The sequence below is a fragment of the Zalophus californianus genome, chromosome 5 (genome assembly GCF_009762305.2).
Source record: "Zalophus californianus isolate mZalCal1 chromosome 5, mZalCal1.pri.v2, whole genome shotgun sequence".
Classification (NCBI taxonomy): Eukaryota; Metazoa; Chordata; class Mammalia; order Carnivora; family Otariidae; genus Zalophus; species Zalophus californianus.
The window spans coordinates 150,624,342-150,639,180 of NC_045599.1; positions in this window are offsets into that span (position 1 = coordinate 150,624,342).

A 14,839-nucleotide genomic window follows, 5' to 3' on the forward strand; every position below is an offset into this window, starting at 1 on the left:
TGAGCCTTTGAGCTCTTAGCAGCCTGGGTAGCTTTGGAACCTACATTTCTCGGGCAATACTGTAATATAGTGTACAGAGAATGCAGAAAAACGTGAGAAAAGCATGGTTCTTTCCATCAAAAAATAGATAACATCATAAGTATCATCTCCATGATTGTAGTTGATTTCAACACTTAAGGTTAATAGTTGGAAAAATATTTGAAATGACAGAATTGGCCATCGGTCTTCTGGGCTATTGCCACAGGCAAAGCCTATTGCTGAAGTATTTCTATATCCCCAGTGGCCTAGTTCCAACAATAACTAGATGTTTTATGCAGCAGGATCCATAAAACTATGCTGGAAAGAATTACCCTTGGTGATACCATAGCAAACAGCGAGTTGCCTCAGAAATGGAGGATCTCAGCCATCCCTCCACATGGGTACCCAGCAGTTCCCGCCTAACGCAATCATGCGCAGCTGATAGAGCAGATGCCATGCAGGGCAAGCAACAGAAACCCTGGCTCCTAGGCTGCATGCTCAAGGCGGATGTCACATCATGTTAAATACGGCCCCACCCATCTTACAACTGACACCTCAATGCCAGCTGCTCTGACATCACAGAGGGAGGACCAGCAGCCTTGCCGAAGTATGGGTCCACACAACCTGCACTTGCAAGCGAGTCCTGCTTGCTGGTGTTCAATACTTCTCTCATCATGGAGGCACCGGACACACCCACGGTGCACCCTTCTCCAGGCCGGTGCTGTGTGGTCCTTCCTAGCCCTGGCCCCCTGCCCAGGCTCCCAGGCTGGACCTCACCACTGGGGCCCCTGACAATGGGCGGAACCCTGTTGCCATGCCCAGAGCTGCACACCGTCCCATAAGGCCACGAGAAGGTGGCCTTGAAAGTATGAAGCCAAGAGGTCAGAAAGAGAAAATGCAGTGGTCCTTGGTAGCAGCTTTGGAGATTGGTCTCCAGACGCATTTGCGGATCCATGAATCTCCTCTGCCGTCATGTACTTTGGGGATTCCTAGGCTGACTATATTTAGGTCTCACAACAGAAATGTAGGTGATGAAACCATATGATGTTGAAGATTGCCCAGACTGTGCATGGACCTATAGCATTGGACTCTCTAGATGACCCCACCTGGCATGCAAAGCTCTCTCCCAGTAGAGGGCATGTTCTGCCCTCATGGGCTTTGCTCTGGCCTAGCTTTATGCCCTTCCGCATCACTGGTCTCTCTCCCCGTGGCTTTGCCCCACTCCCCACGCATCTTTGCAAGGGTGGGGACCACAGACCCAGACACAGCTTCAGCTGTGCACATCCCTCAGTGGGCAGCGACTCATCCCTTCAAGCCGGCTTAAAACTACACATGAAACGACCCAGCTACAAGTTAATGTCTTTGGATTTCTTGGCTCAGGTTGCCACGATTCACACACTGAGCAACAACCGCCCCCTCATCTTGATAGAACCTACATGGTAGCATCAGGCCAAAGGCAGCCTAGTGCTGACCTTCTTCTGAGGCCCAAGGACACTCCCGAGACTGTCTGTGCATGCTCACTGGGTCAGGGGTCGTCGGCGACAGTGTCCGTCCATCCGAGGGAATTAGGATGTCTCAGCCACACAGTTATCGTGACAGATGGAATTGCTGCGGCCCCAAAGCACGGGGGCTTGTTGATCATTTACATTAGAACTTCAGGTAAAACTCTCAGCAGATACACTGCCATTGCCAGTCACTGTCAAGAGACCCTGTTCCTTGCATCCGAGTGCTCATCGTTGATCCAGAGTCAAGCTGCCCATCATGTCGGCACACACTGCTCCACACTCCAGTGCTCCCTGAGGGGCCTGGAAGCCTTTCTCTGTGGGGCCAGTGCGTGAAACTGACCGCGTACCCCAGGCCAGGTATGAGTTAAGGACTGAATGGTTTCAGTGGTCTGTCTGGCGAGGAGATGACTCACCAGTCTGTAGCTACAGTGCTGACTTCTCTTTGGAACTTTAATCCCCTTTGTTTCTACTTGTTGCTGTTGGTTGATGGTGTCCTGGGTGTATGCAGCCTGGGGACTCGAGGTGCTAGGACAGAAGTAAGCTCCCATCTTCCTCCACCTTCTGGTCTTGCTTCTTGCACTTGCAGTTCTTCCTTCTCCAGGCTGCAGAGCCATGGTCCCAAGGGTGGCTCTTACTAGGCTGCATGTCCAGGCAGAGAGTTCAGAGGCCCCTGCCTTGACCGCATGGATAACTCATGGTTCGTCGGCCTGGAGTCAAGGCCGGGCACTCTTGCCCACCTGTGCTACGGAGTCTCCATTCCGGCCATCCCACCACGAGTCCTGTTTGCTGAACACTGCCCAATCTCCCCTCCCGGTGACTTCCCCTTCTATCTCACCTTGAGCAATGTGCTGGCTCCCAGAGCCTTTCCTGTCCATCCTGTGACTACATCCCTGGTGATGTCTCCTCTGCCAAGCCTGCTGGAGTGCCCCCTCAGCAGGAGGACCCTGGCCCCTCAGCCCCCATTGCACTACCCTCTATGGTACTTTTGCCTTTTCACCTTTGTTCATCATGAGTCACGAGCATCCTCTCTCCTGCAAGGCCAGATGTCCTTTGAGGATTTAATTTTATGTTTTCTATACAGCCTTGGGTGTGGGTGGAAAGCCAGCCTCTAGTGGATAAGGGGAGAGTCTGTGGAGGGAAATTACCCCTACATCTTTCTCAAAAGTGGTTCCTTTTTTCTAGTCATCTTTAAATTTAGCATTTTATACTCTCCACGTGAGCACTGAGCTAAGGGGCACACACTGCCCTTTGTCCATTCCCTTGGGAAGTCTTTGGACTTGTCTACACCTCAAGGTTCTCTTTCAGCTGGAGTGGTTGTTGGCAGAATTCAAATCGTCACGCTGTAGATCTGAGGCCCTGACAGTCCCCTGGATGTGGGCCTCTCAGGACATGGCCCCTTGCATCTTCTAGGACACCAAGAACATCTCTTGCTTCAGTCTACTCAGAAGGCTTCTTCTAGAATGACATATTATCACGGAAAGACATCCCTCTCATCTTGGCCACATTCTCTTGGCTGGAGTCAAGGCAGGAATCCACTCAAACTCAAGGGGAGGGGATTACAAGGGTGCAAATCCCTGGGGTCACCTCAGACCATGCCCACCGCACCATCCGGGCCACCACCCCTGACAGCCCCGTTCAAAGTGGTACCCATCTTCCCAGGCGTGCTGCACCGTCTCAGTTCTTTCCCCACACTTGATTTTTGCCCACAGCAATGATGAAGAAGTTGCATTTACTTGTTCATTTATTCTTTGCATATTTTCTATCTTCACTAGACAGTCAGCCTCACACAGGCAAGGCTATGCCTGCGAGGTCTATGTTTTGCCCCAAGCACCTATCACCATGGTTGATGTACACTAGGCATGTAGGAATATTGGTTGGATAAACGGAAATGCTAACGATCATTCCTATTTAGTCCAGCTCACTGAAACTACTCCTGTCAAGGTGACCTCCTACCAAATGCAATGTCCTCCTTCAGTCTTTATCTTTCTTTACCATTCAGGCAACATTTGAGCCAGCTGGTCATTCCCTCCTTCTCAAAGTCTTTTCTTGACTTGAATTCCTTACTAACATACTCTCTTGATGTTTGAAATTCCTTCATGGCCAGCAGCAGCTTCTCAGGTGTTTGTCACCTTATCGGGGCGGGGGGTGGCGGTTCTGGAACTGTGTCCTGAGGACCCATCCCCCGGTGCCTACACTCATGCTCAGGAGATCCCCTCCAGGCCCAGCTGGATGACTGATGACTCTCTGAACCCAGCCATAGGGATCCTTTGAAACCCAGTACCCTGCTCTCATTCTGCTGCCTCAAAGACTCCAAAAGTCTCTCTTTGCACTTCACAATGATGTCCAAACCCTTGGTATGGCCTCCAACACCTAACACGGGGAGACCCCCACATCACAGCAATAGCAGCTCTCTGGTTACCGGTCAAGCCAGGCCCCTCTCCCTGCCGGCCCCTGTCGCGGATGCTCTTTTACCCACCCCTGCATGCGGGACAGGCCCCAGCTGTTCCCTCACACCTCGGGATGCACAGTGGGAGGCTGCTGCCCAATTACCCCATTGACCCCCACCCTTTAAAAGTCCTTGACCCCATGCACTGCCATTCAGTGTTTGTAGTATTTATGGATTTACTTACTTATTTTCTATCTCTTTCCCTACAAGAATATGAATTCTAGGAGACAAGGCACTCCCCCATCAATCCTGCGCATAGTGGATGCTGGCACGTGGCATGGGGATGTACTGATGAGAAACTCACCGGCAGGCAGAACAAACGGGTAAGTGCTGGAACTCTGGCCCCATCGATATAGGTGGGAGTTCCCTGCTCCACCAGGGGTTGATGACACACCGCCCTGGGCACTTGGGGGCAGAGTGCTCAGAGGGCGTCAGAACAGGGTTACTGGACAACCCTCATTTCTGTGGGAGGGGCCAAGAGTTTTCAGCAGGACAGATAATTCCATGCTAACATTTCAGGTGTTCTGTGGATTCAATCTGTACCCTGTAGGAGAGGATTCTAAAGTCACCTGGCAGAGAATAGGCTAAGAAGAGCACTTTCTTGTTTTTCAACATTTCTAACGTGTGTGTGCGCATGTGTAAGTTAATCCTTTGTTTGTTTCTTCTGTTAAACAATTTCTTCTGTCCATAAAAGAAAATGTGCCTCACCACAAAACTGGTCTTAGCCCTGGAATCAGAGGCAGGGTCCACAAGTGCAGGACAGTGGAGTGGGTCACCACTGGGAAATGCCAGCTCAAGGTTGAGCATAAACAAGGATGCAGAAAGAGAACGTGAAGTCTCCTCCCTTCCAAACCACAGAGAATCATCCTCTTGCTCATGTGAAAGCTTCAAAGCCACTCTCGCTTCAATAATTCTTGTTGGTTTTATAGGGAAAAAATGCAAATCTAAGTCCAGCCATTATCAAGGTTTAGCTAAACTTTCTGATGACAAACACATCCATTCCTCTAATAACTTGGAGGCTTCCTGGACACCCTGACGATGTTATCCCGGGATGAATCACAGAGGACACGGCCAATTTAGTTTGGTGTCCTGTCTTCAGCTGGGCTCTTCAAAGGGAGGCAGAGCATCTTGGTTTCAGAGCTCATGATGTTCTCACTCTTCTGGGAGTGCTCTCTGCATCCCCGCTGGGCAGCAATTTAGATCCAGAATATGAGAGTTAATGGGCCTTGAGATTTTACCATATTTAGAGCATCAACAGATGCTATTCTGATTCTAGGGCTGCGTATGTGATCCATTATTTCGGTTTCTGAGGCATCTGGGTTAATATTTTATTGTGACGTAAATAGTGACAACAATGCTATATTCTATACCCTATGCTAACCTGGAATGGGGGCACTTTCTTTTTCACCCTCTCTAATCTCTCAAACTCTGTTTTTTCAAAGTTAAAGAGAATCCTTGGCCCTAACTCCAAAGTTCATCTCCCCACTGGCTGATGGTTTGAGACCTATCACTTTTAAAAAGTGCAAGGATATCTGGTGTCCTTTCCCTCAGGGGGTGTTTATGTGGGCAGCCGGATCCAGAATTTAGTCATGGAGGATAAATGCTAATTCACAATCTACCACCCCGTAATATATTTCAAATTATTTGTTCATTTCAAAGTCCTACTCTTCAGGCTCGTTAACACTATCCTACCTCAGGATATAACGAATGATCTTCTGTTTTGTGCAACTCCACTAGCTTCCTACGTCCTTATTAGGAACAGCTACAGTTCCAAAACTTGATAATTTAAATTGGTGCCATGGCTTCCAAGACCCCTCCAAGGATTATTTGGGATTTTGCATGTATAAAGAGAAGATTTTTTTTTTTTTTTTTTTTTTTTTTGCATTTCTCCACCTGAACGGAGTATTTTGTTTCCTTTTTTGCAGGCGAGTTGCTAGAGGGAAAAAAACTGACATTTACAATTTCCCCACCATGGTCTTCCATCACCACCTAGAAACCACCAAGTTGCTTTCTATCACTACAGATTACTTTGTTTTCTCTAGAATTCTATGTCCATGGAATAATACATTATGTACTCTTTTTTTTCTAGCTTCCTCACTCAGCATGATTATTTTGAGATCCATCAAGACTGTGGCATGCATCAGTGCTTCGTTCCTTCTATTACTGAGTAGTGTTATATGCTAGGAGTGCACAGCAACCTGTTGGTCCATTCATGTGTTCATGGACTGTGGTTTCCACTTTCTGGCTATTACAAATTAAATAGCCGTGAATATCTGCGCTCCAGGTTTGTATGCACAGACTCTTTCTTCTCTTTTGGGTCAGTGCTTAGGAGTGGGATGGCTGTGTCATAAGGTAGGCATAGACTTAATTGTTCAAGAGACACATTCTTTTTCAAAGCAGTTGTGTCATTTTATATTCCAGTCCGCTGTGAATGGCATCCACATCCTGTTTGCGATCTCCACTGGCAAGTGTCCCATCTTCCTCCTTAAGGGTATGGCTAGTGCTCTAGCTTTTTCACAGATGCCCCTCACCAGGTGAAGAAGTGGCCTTCTATTCCTAGTTTGCTGAATGTGATTATGAAAAACGGTTGTTGTTTTTTGTGAAATGATTTTTCTGCTTTTACTCAGACGTTCATGCAGCTTTTTGCTCTCAGTCTGTTAATGTGATGAATCACGTGGATTGATTTTCATTTCGCATTCCCGGGATAAATCTCACTTAGTCATGAGGTATTTTATATGTCACTGAATTTGATTTGCTTCTTTTTTTGTTTAGAATTTTTATTCTTGCATGTTCATAACGTCTGCAGCTTTTTTGTAATATCTTAGACTTGTTCTACATTGTGGTCTCATAAAATTATTCAGGAATACCTGTCTCCTTCTCAGTTGTCCAGGGGCATTTCTGTGGAATTCTAATTATTTCTTCATTCAGTGTTAGTAGAAGCCACCAATGAAGCCATCTATTCCTGATATTTTCTTTGAGGGGAGGCTCTTAACTACAAGGTCAGTTGCTTTTATAGATACAGGGCTGATTCAGGCTCTTTCTTCCTGACAGCATTTTGGTAGTTTGTTTCTGTCTGTTGGAGTATTTGTCCATTTCACGGAAGTTGTTCAATTTACTGATATCGAGTTCTTCACAATATTCCCCTATGATCTTTAAAATATTATAAATGTGGTAAAATGCACACAACATAACATTTGCCATCTTCAACCAGTTTTAAGTATACAGTTCAATAGTGTTAAATATAATCACATTGTTGTGCCACTGATCTTCAGAACTCATTTCATCTCGTAAATCGAAAATTCTGTACCTGTTAACCAGCAACTCCTCATTTCTCCCTTCTACCCAGTCCCTAGTAGCCACCATTGTACTTACTATGACGTGTCTGGGTATCTCCTACAAGTGGAATCGAATAGCATCTGTCTTTCTGTGACTGGCTTATTTCACTTGCCATCATGTCCTCACAGTTCCTCCTTGTAGCAGGGGTCAGAATCTCCTTAAAGCTGAGCAATATTCCATTGTCAATGTGTGCCTCATTTTAAAAATTCATTCAACCATGGATGACCACTTGGGCTGCTTCAACTTTCAGCCATTGTGAATAATGCTGCTGTGGACATGGCTGTACACAGGTCTTTGAGACCCTGCTTTCATTTCTTTGGAGATAACCGTAATTGACGTTACTGGGTCATATAGTAATTTCATTTTTAATTTTTTGAGGAACTGCCCTGCTGTTTCCGTAGTGAGTAATTACACCATTTTACATTCTGACTAACTGTGCCCAGGGGTCCAGTTTGTCCACAATCTCAACAGTCTGTGTGATTTCGATTTTTCTGTATCCCCTCTAATGGCTATGAGATGAAAGCACCTTGTGGTTGGGTTTGCAGTTCCCTGATGATTAGTAACGTTGAGTATTTTTTTTTTTAATATTCTTTTTGGTGGTCGGTATATCATCTTTGGAGAGATGTCTGTTCCAGCCCTTTCCCCATTCCTTATCGTCTTTTAATCTGTAGTGACGCCATCTCGCTCATTCCTGATATTGGAAATTTGTGTTTTCTCTCTTTTTTTCTGACCAGCCTAAGTAGAAGCTTACCAGCTTCATTGACCTTCTAAAAAGCAGTTTTGGATGCATTTTGTAAATTTTATTTTTTTCTATTATTTCTCTCTCTTCTAATTCATGGATTTTGGTTATCTTTATGTGTATGTTATTTAATAATTTGTGCTACATTTCCTCTTCTTCCTCTAGTTGGATACTGAGGTCATCAATTTGAGTTCATTCTAATTTCCTAATATAGACATTTAATACTCTAAATTTCTGAACAGATTTCAGTGGCATCCAACAAAAGTTGGTAGGTCATATTTGTATTCAGTTCAAAATACATTCTCTTTCTTTTTATTTCTTCTTTGACTCATAGTTTATTTATATGTGTATTATTAAGTTTTTAAGATTTGAGGATTTTTCTGGAGATATTAGTGTTATTGATTTTTAATTTAATCACCATGTGGTCAGGGAAGAGCCTGGCTTAAATCCTTTTAAATTTATTGAGACTTGTACAGTGGCCCTGAATATGGCTTATCTTGCTAAATTCTTTTGTGGCCTCTTAAAGGAATATGCATTCTGCTATTGTTGGATGGAATCTTCTATAAAATTAGTTAATTCAATTTGGTGATAATTTTGTTCAAATCTCTATCTTTACAGATTTTCTGTCTACATATTCTTTCAATTGTTGAGTGAAGGTATTGAAATTTCCATCTCTAACTGTGGATTTTTACTTCTTTTTGCAATTCTGTTTATTTTCATTTTGTGTATTTTGAAGGTTTTATTGCATGCATACAGGTTTAGGAATCTACATTCCCTTGAAAAATTGACCCCTTATCATTATGAAATGGACTTTTACTCCCTGGTAATATTCCAGGGAGTAAATATTCCACTGAAATATATACTTTGCCTGAAATTAATATAGACTTCTAAAATTTTTTTTAAAGATTTTATTTATTTGACAGAGAGAGACACAGCAAGAGAGGGAACACAAGCAGGGGGCAGTGGGAGAGGGAGAAGCAGGCTTCCCGCCGAGCAGGGAGCCCGATGCACGGCTCGATCCCAGGACCCCAGGATCATGACCTGAGCCGAAGGCAGACGTCCAACGACTGAGCCACCCAGGCGCCCCTAGACGTCTAACATTTTTAGATTAGTGTTACATGACATCTCTCTCTCTTTTCATTTCTCTTTTAATCATTTTACTTTTAACCTATTTGAGTCCTTATAACCAAAATGTGTTTCTTGTAGTCAAATATATATACATATTTGGGTCTACCTTTTTGATCCTACATGGCAAGGATTGTTTTCCATTGAGGGCATTTGCCCATCACTTGTGCTGGGATTGTTGATAAGGCCAGGTAGATAGCTGTCATCTTATCATCTGTATTTCATTGGTTCCATCTGTTCTTTGTCCCCCCTTTCCTATTTTTCTGTTTTCTTTCTTTTTTTTTTAAGATTATTTATTTTTTTTTTTTGACAGAGACACAGTGAGAGAGGGAACACAAGCAGGGGGAATGGGAGAAGGAGAAGCAGGCTTCCCACCGAGCAGGGAGCCCAATGCGGGGCTCGATCCCAGGACCCTGGGATCATGACCTGAGCCGAAGGCAGATGCTTACTGACTGAGGCACCCAGGAGCCCCTCCCTTTCCTAATTTTCTGCCTTCCTTTGGATTCACCAAATATCATTATGATAACATTTTATATTCATTCTTGTCTTATCTATACTTCTTTCTTTTATTACTTTAGTGGTTTAAAGGTTTAATATATAAAAGTGTCATTTATCCCAGTCTACGTTCAAGTGAAGCTATACAACCTTGCATATGGTATGAGAAACTTACAATAGTATACTTCCTTCTGTTCCCTCTGGATTTTTCTGCTATTTTTGCCATACGCTTCTATTTTATATTTGATATAAACTCCACACTGCCTTGTTACATTTTTGCTTTTATGATATTTGCTAAACCATCTTTAAAAGAGGATTTAATAATCAGAATAGTCTCATATGTTTATCTGGGTAACTACAATTTCTGGTACTCTTCATTCTCTTGCTAAATGGATCCACATTACCATCTGGTCATTTTGTTTATCCCTGAAGACCTTCTCTTGATGTTTCTAGGAGTGCTATTCTATTTGTGATAAATTCATTCATCTTTTTATGTCTGAAAATGTCTGTATTTCATACATTTAAAAATTTCTCTTTTCTCTGTGTTTTCTCTAGTTTATAGTAGTATGTTTTCAAGGTTACTGGTGTTTTCTTCTACAATGTCTTATCTGTCATAATTCCCATCCAGTATATTTTAAAATCTCACACAAAATTTTTATCTCTAGAAATTTGATGTGTTTTTAAAATCTATCATGTCTTAGAACTTTGAACATGTGGAATTCAGTTATAATAATTGTTTCAAGACATCATCTGCTAAATATAACAACTGTGTTAGGACTGAATCAGTTTCAATGATTGGTTTTTCTCCTTCTACTGGGACAGGTTTTACTCTCTATTTGAAAGTCTGGTAAATTTAAAAAAATATTATTTCTTTCAAAGTATAGTTGATAAACCATGTTATATTAGTTTGAAGTGTACCACATAGTGATTTGACAATTCTATACATACATTGTTATGTATATGCTATGCTCACCATGGTAACTAGAAAACTTGATGAATGTTTATATGGTACAAGATACTGTGGTTTCATCTTGTGTGCTAGGTAACTGTGTTTTCTTATAAACATCTCTGAGCTTTCTCTTGGGATGCTAGTTACTTGTAAATAGTTTAATATTCTCATATCCTGCTTTTAAAGATTAGTTATGCTGAACTGAAACAGTCTTAAGACAGGTCAATCCAAGGCTGGTCATCTGCACCTGACAGGCTAATAATATCAGGGGTGCCACTAAAAACCTTACAATGCACAGGACAAACACCTCACAACAAATAGTTTTTCAGACCAAAACAGTGATAGCGCTGAGATTCAAAAGCACTGATCTGGGGCTAATCATTCTCCATGACTTAGATAAGACTCTTCTGTATACGTTGTCCAATATCCCATGAATTATGAGTTTTTCCTATCTGGCCAATGGGAACAGGCACTATTCTTGGCGCTTTGTGAGTCTGTGACACTGGCCTGAGTCTCATCCCTCCAAGTGGGTCTTTCCCTTGCTTCAAGAGGTTCTCCCACATGCATCTGGTCAACAGGACTCTGCTGAATTCTCCCCGGGACTCTGCAGGTCTCCAGAGGTCTCACAGGGCTGTCTCCTTCCTGGCACTCTGTGCTGGAAGCTTTCCTGCCTTTGCCCACCTGGGCTTGCACTTCTCAACTAGACAGTCTGCTGGGCTCCAACGGAGACTCCTTCCCTCTGCCTGAAAGCTCTCTGGGCAGCAAGCTGGGGCAATCATAGGCTTCACACCATCACTTCCTCATCTCTCAGGGATCAATCCTTGATTGTCTGGTCTTGACAATGTGCGTTTCATACATTTTCTCCATTCTTCTGTTTGCTTGACAGGAAGTAGGAGTTGCTCTCATATGTTTGTTTAGGAGGTGTTTATTTTTTATATTCTATTTCTCACAAAAGAAACAATAAATAACTAGTATACATACACAGATATATGTATATAAGAAAATGTTAATTTAGTAATGATCTATCTATTCGACTCCACAGAAATTAGACTTCTAGGGGGATGTTAATATAATGTGATACTTTTTTTTTAAAGATTTTATTTATTTGAGAAAGAGAAAGAGAGAACACAAGCAGGGGAGGTGGCAGGCAGAGAGAGAAGGAAAAGCAGGCTTCCTGATGAGCAGAAAGCCCAAAGAGGGACTCCATCCCAGGACCCTGGGATCATGACCTGAGCCAAAGGCAGATGCTTAACCGACTGAGCCATCCAGGGGCCCTAATACTGCAGTACTTTCAAAGTTGCACTTAAAATGCATTTATTTGATTTAAAAATGTACTTCTGTCCTTGAAATCAGAGTTGTTCATTTGGGTTGAATTTAAATTTTACTAAATAAAAGCAATGAATAAGAAAATTTTTAATTTTTAATTTTTTATTGTTATGTTAATCACCATACATTACATCATTAGTTTTTGATGTAGTGTTCCATGATTCATTGTTTGTGCATAACACCCAGTGCTCCACACGGAATGTGCCCTCTTTAATAGCCATCAACAGGCTAACCCATCCCGCAAGCCCCCCTCCCCTCTAGAACCTTCAGTATATTTTTCAGAGTCCATCGTCTCTCATGGTTCATCTCCCCCTCCAATTTACTCCCCTTCATTCTTCCCCTCCTGCTATCTTCTTTTTTTTTTCTTAACATATATTGCATTATTTGTTTCAGAGGTAGAGATCTGTGACTCAAGTCTTGCACAATTCACAGCTCTCACCATAGCGCATAAGCTCCCCAATGTCTATCACCCAGCCACCCCATCCCTCCCACACCCCACCACTCCAACAACACTCAGTTTGTTTCCTGAGATTAAGAATTCCTCATATCAGTCAGCTTATATGATACATATCTTTCTCTGATTGACTTATTTCACTCAGGATAACACCCTCCAGTTCCATTCACGTCGTTGCAAATGGCAAGATCTCATTCCTTTTGATGGCTGCATAATATTCCATTGTGTATATATACCACCTCTTCTTTATCCATTCATCTGTCGATGGACATCTTGGCTCTTTCCAAAGTTTGGCTATTGTGGACACTGCTGCTATAAATATTGGGGTGCACGTACCCGTTCGGACTCCTACATTTATACCTTTGGGGTAAATACCCAGTAGTGAAATTGCTGGATCATATGGTAGCTCTATATTCAACTGTTTAAGGAACCTCCACACTGTTTTCCAGAGGGGTTGCACCAGCTTGCATTCCCACCAACAGTGTAGGAGGGTTCCCCTTTCTCCACATCCCCGCCAACATCTGTCCTTTCCTGACTTGTTCATTTTAGCCATTCTGACTGCTGTGAGGTGGTATCTCATTGAGGTTTTGATTTGGATTTCCCTGATGCCAAGCGATGTTGAGCACTTTCTCATGTGCCTGTTGGCCATTTGGATGTCTTCTTTGGAAAAAATGTCTGTTCATGTCTTCTGCCCATTTCTTGATTGGGTTATTTGTTCTTTGGGTGTTGAGTTTGATAAGTTCTTTATAGATTTTGGATACTAGCCCTTTATCTGATATGTCATTTGCAAATATTTTCTCCCATTCTGTCGGTTGTCTTTTGGTTTTGTGGACTGTTTCTTTGGCTGTGCAAAAGCTTTTTATCTTGATGAAATCCCAATAGTTCATTTTTGCCCTGGCTTCCCTTGCCTTTGGCGATGTTGCTCGGAAGAAGTTGCTGCGGCTGAGGTCGAAGAGGTCGCTCCCTGTGTTCTCCTTTAGGATTTTGATGGACTCCTGTCTCACGTTTAGGTCTTTCAACCATTTGGAGTCTATTTTTCTGTGTGGTGTAAGGAAATGGTCCAGTTTCATTCTTCTGCATGTGGCTGTGCAATTTTCCCAACACCATTTGTTGAAGAGACTGTCTTTTCTCCATTGGATATTCTTTCCTGCTTTGTCGAAGATTAGTTGACCATAGAGTTGAGGGTCTATTTCTGGGCACTCTATTTTGTTCTATTGATCTATGTGTCTGTTCTTGTGCCAGTACCATACTGTCTTGATGATGACAGCTTTGTAATAGAGCTGGAAGTCCGGAATTGTGATGCCGCCAGCTTTGCTTTGCTTTTTCAAGATTCCTCTGGCTATTCAGGGTCTTTTCTGGTTCCATACAAATTTTAGGATTATTTGTTCCATTTCTTTGAAAAAAGTGGAAGGTATTTTGAAGGGGATTGCATTGAATGTGTAGATTGCTCAGGGAGGATTGACATCTTCACAATATTTGTTCTTCCAATTCATGAGCATGGAACATTTTTCCATTTCTTTGTGTCTTCCTCAATTAGTTTCATGAGTATTTTATAGTTTTCTGAGAACAGATCCTATGCCTCTTTGCTTAAATGTATTCGTAGATATCTTATGGTTTTGGGTGCCATTGTAAATGGGATCAACTCCTTAATTTGTCTCTCTTCTGTCTTGTTGTTGGTGTATGCGAATGCCACAGATTTCTGTGCATTGATTTTATATCCTGCCACTTTACTGAATTCCTGTATGAGTTCTAGCAGTTTTGGGGTGGAGTCTTTTGGGTTTTCCACATGCAGTATCATATCATCTGCAAAGAGTGAGAGTTTTGCTTCTTCTTTGCCGATTTGGATGCATTTGATTTCTCTTTGTTGTCTGATTGCTGTGGCAAGGACTTCTAATACTATGTTGAATAGCAGTGGTGATAGTGGACATCCCCGACGCGTTCCTGACCTTAGGGGAAAAGCTCTCAGCTTTTCCTCATTGGGAATTATTTTCGCTGTAGGTTTTTCTAGATGGCTTTTATGATATTGAGGTATGTACCCTCTAACCCTGTACTCTGAAGAGTTTTGATCAAGAAAGGATGCTGTACTTCCTCAAAGGCTTTTTCTGCATCTATTGAGAGGATCATATGACTCTTGTTCTTTCTTTTGTTAATGTATTGTGTCACGTTTATTGATTTGCGGATGTTGAACCAACCTTGCAGCCCAGGGATAAATCCCACCTGGTCGTGGTGAATAATCCTTTTAATGTACTCTTGGATCCCATTGGCTAGTAGTTTGGTGAGAATTTTTGCATCAATGTTCATCAAGGAGATAGGTCTGTAATTCTCCTTTTTGTTGGGGTCTTTGTCTGGATTGGGGATCAAGGTAATGGTGGCCTCATAAGATGAGTTTGGAAGTTTTCCTTCCATTTCTATTTCTTGGAACAGTTTCAGGAGAAAAGGTATTAAT